The following is a 7,176-nucleotide window of genomic DNA, read 5'->3' on the forward strand; positions in this document are numbered from 1 at the left end:
CTTGCGTAGGATCTGTTCCTGTTCATGCTCAGGTACACAACGTATAATAACACCATCTACTCCTTTTTTATAAATATGTGGGTCATCCCAAAAGTAATGCCTCAAATCATAGAGGAACTTTTTCTTTTTGCTGGTATGTGAAACTAGGTGGTATAAACTTAGCAACAATGTAATTAGCATAATCAGCATACCATGGAGCAGTATGAGAAGCATTTATGACATTAATTTGCTCATCAGGAAAGCTATCATCAATAGGTAGTGGGTCATCAAGCACATTTTCTAACCTAGACAAGTTGTCTGCAATGGGGTTCTCAACTCCTTTTCTATCAACAATATGCAAATCAAATTCTTGTAGCAAGAGAACCCATCTAATAAGTCTAGGTTTAGCATCTTTATTTTCCATAAGATATTTAATAGCAGCATGATCAGTGTGAATAGTTACTTTAGAATCAACAATATAAGGTCTAAACTTATCACAAGCAAATACAAATGCTAAGAATTCTTTTTCAGTAGTAGCATAATTTCTTTGAGCATTGTCTAGAGTTTTACTAGCATATTGAATAACATTTAGTTTCTTGTCAACTCTTTGTCCTAGAACAGCACCTACGGCATAATCACTAGCATCACACATAATTTCAAAGGGTAAATTCCAATCAGGTGGCTGAACAATAGGTGCAGAGATCAATGCTTTCTTAAGTATTTCAAATGCTTCTACACAATCATCATCAAAGACAAATGGTATATCTTTTTGTAATAAATTAGTCAGAGGCTGAGATTTTTTTGAGAAGTCCTTAATGAACCTCCTATGAAAATCGGTATGACCAAGGAAACTTCTTGTACCTTTGATGTCCTTGGGACATGGCATCTTTTCAATAGCATGAACCTTGGCTTTATCAACTTCAATACCTCTTTCACAAACTTTATGCCCCAAGACAATACCTTCATTAGCCATAAAGTGGCACTTTTCCCAATTCAAGACAAGATTAGTTTCTTCACATCTCTGTAAAACTCGGTCAAGGTTGCTCAAGCAATCATCAAAAGAAGATCCATAGACGGAAAAGTCGTCCATGAAAACCTCACAAATCTTTTCACAAAAGTCGGAGAATATAGCCATCATGCATCTTTGAAAGGTAGCAGGCGCATTACATAAACCAAAAGGCATACGTCTATAAGCAAAAGTACCAAAAGGGCATGTAAAAGTAGTCTTTGATTGATCTTTGGCTAACACATGTATTTGAGAGAAACCAGAATAACCATCTAGAAAGCAAAAATGTGTATGTTTGGATAATCTTTCTAGCATTTGATCAATAAAAGATAAGGGGTAATGATCTTTTTTAGTAGCCTTATTTAATTTGCGGAAATCAATTACCATCCTATAACCTGTAATAATTCTTTGAGGAATCAATTCATCTTTATCATTAGGAACAAAAGTAATACCTCCCTTCTTAGGGACACAATGGACAGGACTTACCCATTGACTACCAGCAATGGGATAAATTATACCTGCCTCAAGGAGCTTTAGTATCTCCTTTCTTACCACTTCTTTCATTTTAGCATTAAACCGGCGTTGATGATCACGAACTGGTTTAGCATCTTCTTCCAAATTAATTTTATGTTGACATAGAGTGGGACTGAAGCCCTTAAGATCATCAAGAGTATACCCAATAGCAACGCAGTGCTTCTTCAGAGTTTTCAATAATCTCTCTTCCTCATGCTCTAAAAGGTTAGCACTAATAATAACAGGATATATCTTTTTCTCATCAAGATAAGCATATTTAAGAGTATCAGGTAACAGTTTAAGCTCAAACACAGGATCACCCTTGGGTGGAGGAGGATCCCCTAGGATTTCAACAGGCAAATTGTTTTTCAGAATAGGTTCCTGTTTAAAGAATACTTCATCTAATTCCCTTCTTTCATTCATAAACATATCATTTTCATGGTCTAGCAAGTATTGTTCTAAAGGATCACTAGGAGGTACGACAATAGAAGCAAGAATAATAATTTCATCCTTACTAGGTAATTCTTCTTCACGGTGTTGTCTACTAAATTTAGAAAAATTAAATTCATGAGTCATATCATCTAAACCGATAGTAACATCTCTTTTGCAATCTATGGTAGCATTAACAATATTTAAGAAGGGTCTACCAAATATAATGGGACAAAAGCTATCTTGTGGGGAACCAAGAACAAGAAAATCAGCAGGATATTTAGTTTTCCCACACAAGACTTCAACATCTCTAACAATTCCCATTGGTAAAATAGTATCTCTATTGGCAAGTTTAATTGTGACATCAATATCTTCCATCTCAGCAGGTGCAATATCGTGCATAACTTCTTTGTATAAGGAATAAGGTATTGCACTCGCACTAGCACCCATATCACATAAGCCATGATAACAATGATCTCCTATTTTAACAGAAATAACAGGCATGCCTACCACAAGTCTAGGTTTATCTTTATCACGGGGTTTAGCAATTCTAGCAGTTTCATCACAGAAATAAATAACATGCCCATCAATATTATCAGACAAGAGATATTTAACGATAGCAATATTAGGTTCAACTTTAACTTGCTCAGGAGGTGTATATGTTTTAATATTGCTTTTACGAACTACAGTTGAAGCTTTAGCATGATCCTTTATCCTAACAGGGAAATGTGGTTTCTCAACATAAGAAGTAGGAACAATAGGATCATTATAAGTGATATTCTTTTCTTCAACTTTAATAGGTGCAACTACTTTTACTTCTATGAGAGGATGATATTTAAACCACTTCTCCTTGGGGAGACCAACATAAGAAGCAAAAGATTCACAGAAAGAAGCTACTATCTCAGAGTCAAGTCCATATTTAGTGCTAAATTTACGAAAAATATCGGTATCCATAAAAGATTTAACACAATCAAAACTAGGTGTCATACCTGACTCCTTACCATTGTCGAGGTCCCAATCTTTAGAGTTGCGTTTAATTATTTCCAATAAATCCCATTTGAAGTCAATAGTCTTCATCATAAAAGAGCCAGCACAAGAAGTATCAAGCATGGTGCGATTGTTACCAGAAAGCCGAGCATAATTTTCTTGAATAATCATTTCTCTTGAGAGCTCATGATTGGGGCATGAATATAACATTGATTTAAGCCTCCCCAAATCTTGAGCGATGCTTTCTCCTTCACGAGGCCAAATATATATATATATATATATATATATATATATATATATATATATATATATATAATTGCGATCACGATGAACAAGATGCATAGGATAAAACTTCTGATGAAATTCCAATTTCAATCGTTTGTAATTCCAAGACCCCATATCATCACATAGCCTATACCATGTCGATGAATCTCCCCTCAAAGATAAAGGGAATACCTTCTTATTAACAACATCTCTGGGTACACCTGCAAGCTTAAATAATCCACAAAATTCATATTAGATGTTCATCAGGATGTTTTGTTCCATCTCCTAAAAAAGGATTAGCTAGCAGTTTTTCTATCATACCCGAAGGAACTTCAAAGCAAGAATTTTCATTTTCAGTAGGTTTAGTAGGTTGAGGAGCAACTCTTTGCTCTACTGGTCGGGGTGAAGATACCCCGAACAAGCCCCTCAGAGGATTACTTTCCATGGTAACAAGTGACAGTAAATTTCAGCACACTATATAAATTTTTCCTTATCAAATTCCACCTACCAAAGGTGCTTCACTCCCCTGCAACGGCGCTAGAAAAGAGTCTTGATGACCGACAAGTATAGGGGATCTATCGTAGTCCTTTCGATAAGTAAGAGTGTCGAACCCAACGAGGAGCAGAAGGAAATGATAAGCGGTTTCCAGCAAGGTATTCTCTGCAAGTACTGAAATAAGTGGTAACAGATAGTTTTGTGATAAGATAATTTGTAACGAGCAACAAGTAACAAAAGTAAATAAGGTGCAGCATGGTGGCCCAATCCTTTTTGTAGCAAAGGACAAGCCTGGATAAACTCTTATATGATCTAAAGCGCTCTCGAGGACACATGGGAATATCGTCAAGCTAGTTTTCATCATGTTCATATGATTCGCGTTTGGTACTTTGATAATTTGGTATGTGGGTGGACCGGTGCTTGGGTACTGCCCTAACTTGGACAAGCATCCCACTTATGATTAACCTCTATTACAAGCATCCGCAACTACAACAAAAGTATTAAGGTAAACCTAACCATAGCATGAAACATATGGATCCAAATCAGCCCCTTACGAAGCAACACATAAACTAGGGTTTGAGCTTCTGTCACTCTATCAACCCATCGTCTACTTATTACTTCCCAATGCCTTCCTCTAGGCCCAAATAATGGTGAAGTGTCATGTAGTCGACGTTCACATAACACCACTAGAGGAGAGACAACATACATCTCATCAAAATATCGAACGAATACCAAATTCACATAACTACTAATAGCAAGACTTCTCCCATGTCCTCAGGAACAAAAGTAACTACTCACAAAGCATAAACATGTTCATAATCAGAGGGGTATTAATATGCATATAGGATCTGAACATATGATCTTCCACCAATTGAACCAACTAGCATCAACTACAAGGAGTAATTAACACTACTAGCTACCTACTAGCATCAATCCCGGACTTGGAGACAAGAATTGGATACAAGAGATGAACTAGGGTTTTGAGATGAGATGGTGCTGTGGAAGATGTTGATGGAGATTGCCCTCTCCCGATGAGAGGAGCATTGGTGATGACGATGGTGATGATTTCCCCCTCCGGGAGGGAAGTTTCCCCGGCAGAACAGCTCCGCCAGACCCCTAGATTGGTTACACCTTGTGGCGGCGGAGTTTCATCCTAGAAGATGGCTTATGATTTTTTCCCATCGAAAGACTCCATATAGCAGAAGATGGCCACCGGAGGGCCACCAGGGGGCCTGTCAGTGTCAAAACTGGCGGATCTCGGGTAGTGGGTCCCGAACTGTGCGTCTAGGCCGGATGGTAACAGGAGGCAGGGAACACGATGTTTTACCCAGGTTCGGGCCCTCTCGATGGAGGTAATACCCTACTCCTGCTTGATTAATATTGATGATATGGGTAGTACAAGAGTAGATCTACCACGAGATCAAGGAGGCTAAACCCTAGAAGCTAGCCTATGGTATGATTGTTGTATATGGAGTTGATTGCCTACGGACTACAACCCTCCGGTTTATATAGACACTGGATAGGGTTAGGGTTACACAGAGTCGGTTACAATGGTAGGAGATCTTGAATATCCGCATCGCCAAGCTTGCCTTCCACGCCAAGGAAAGTCCCATCCGGACACGGGACGAAGTCTTCAATCTTGTATCTTCATAGTCCAGGAGTCCGGCTGAAGGTATTGTCTGGCTACCCGAACACCCCCTAATCCAGGACTCCCTCAGTAGCCCCTGAACCAGGCTTCAATGAAGACGAGTCCGGCATGCAAATTGTCTTCGACATTGCAAGGCGGGTTCCTCCTCCAAGTCCTTCATAGAAGATTGTAAACACCAAGAGTAGTGTCCGGCTCTGCAAAATAAGCTTCCACATATTGCCATATAGAGAATAATATTAACACAAATCAAATCTGCTGACGTATTCCGCAGTGCGTCATCACACTACAGCCAAGTCCTTTACTTGAATCGTTTTTACTTTTCCACCTCAGCATGTTTTGCGAGGTGGTTTCCTTGGCACGTCTTGTCAAAGCAGAGATCGTGTACCCCCTTTACGGGATTCTCATCAATACGGACGTGGGTAACCCAACCGCGCCATTTATCACGGCGCTTGGGAGGCAAGCGAGTTTTACTAGGCTGGTGGGGACGCACAACCGCATCCGCCCATATAAGGGGATAAGGATCCACCTTTTTGCCTACGCCTTCTTCCTCCTTTGCCTATCCATATCCTGCGCACTCGAGCTCCAGCGCCCAAGCCCGCACTTCCCACCTCAACCTTCTCCAGCAATGTCCGGAGCGGGAGGCAAGTGGATGGTCTCCTCCGTCACGGAGGGCCATGTCAAAAAGCTAAGGAAGGCCGGATACTTGTCCAAAGACATCGCGCACCGACTTCCCGAGGAGGGACAGCTTCTCCACACCCCAAGGTCCCATGAGAGGGTAGTATTCCTTCCCCACTTCCTCCGCGGACTACGTTTTCCACTCCACCCATTTGTCCGGGGGCTCATGTTTTACTATGGCCTGGATTTCCATGATCTGGCCCCGAACTTCGTCCTCAACATCTCGGCGTTTATCGTCGTGTGCGAGGCTTTCCTCTGCATCCGCCCCCATTTCGGCCTCTGGCTCAAGACCTTCAACGTCAAGCCCAAGGTGGTGCGCAGCAGCCAGGCGGAGTGCGGAGGCGCCATGGCGGGCAAGATGGCCAATGTCCTATGGCTCGAGGGCTCCTTCGTGGAGACCCTGAAGGGGTGGCAATCGTGGTGGTTTTACATCACCGAGCCGTGCGATCCAAAATGGATCGCAACCCCCGAGTTCCGATTCGGACCCCCCACGCGGCTTATGTCCTGGAAAGAGACGGGCCTATCGTGGGGCGACGAAAAAGAGGTGACCGGACTGCAGACATGCATCCAGTCCCTGGTGAGCAAGCCGATCAAGCTCGTCAATGTAGTCCAGGTTATGCTCATCCGCCGGATCCTCCCGTGTCAACAACGGGACTTTAATCTATGGGAATTCGACCCGACGCAGCACCAAACCCTTAACAGGCTCTTCGACACGACGTATGAAGACGTCTGGAAGGTGCTAACCAAAGGTGCCGAGGCTCCCACATCCGCTTCCGAGGACCGCGGATACAGCTCGCAGCGTCACGCTAGCGAGGTAAGCTATTTTCACCTTTTACAGGATGTTAAGTTTTTTCATAGTTTGACTCTATGCGGGATCTAAACTCCCTTACCTTTGACAGGCTTGGCGGGCGAAGTCTGGATCGATTAACTGTCCGGCTCCCTTGCCCAAAGACCCAGCCCCTGCTCTCCTAGTGAAGCTGCTGGTTCCGGCGCCTTATGTGGTGCCGGAGAAGAAGGCCAAGAAGAAGAAGGCCACGGGGACTCGAAAGAGTGCCCGTAATGTGGTGGTGTCGGACTCGTCATCTGACGAGTCCGAGACGCCCTCCTCCCGCGAAAACGAGGAGGAGGAAGAAGAAAACTCTCCCCCCCAGCGGAGGGAGGAGAGAAGAGGAAGGCCGCC

Source organism: Triticum aestivum, chromosome 7A, assembly GCF_018294505.1.
Source record: "Triticum aestivum cultivar Chinese Spring chromosome 7A, IWGSC CS RefSeq v2.1, whole genome shotgun sequence".
Lineage (NCBI taxonomy): Eukaryota > Viridiplantae > Streptophyta > Magnoliopsida > Poales > Poaceae > Triticum > Triticum aestivum.